Genomic DNA, 241 nt, shown 5'->3' with positions numbered 1-241 from the left:
AGGGTGTGTTCTTGCCGAAGCTGCACCCCAGACTCCCTCCTGCACGTGCAGCCTTGAAGACAAGAGGGAATCCCGCGAGTAAAGGTCTCCTTGGACCTCGCCCTTGGAGACGACAGTGAAACCAGGGCGGCAGGGCGTGGCGGGGCTGCGAGACCCAGACCTGGACCTGGGCCCCGCGCCCAGGCAGCGCACTTGAGGCGGGCGGGGCGGGCACCAGCCAGGGGGCGGGGCCTGAAACCTG

The sequence above is a fragment of the Panthera leo genome, chromosome A2 (genome assembly GCF_018350215.1).
Source record: "Panthera leo isolate Ple1 chromosome A2, P.leo_Ple1_pat1.1, whole genome shotgun sequence".
NCBI lineage: Eukaryota > Metazoa > Chordata > Mammalia > Carnivora > Felidae > Panthera > Panthera leo.
The sequence above is the reverse complement of the archived record's forward strand: the minus strand, read 5'-3'. Positions refer to the sequence as shown.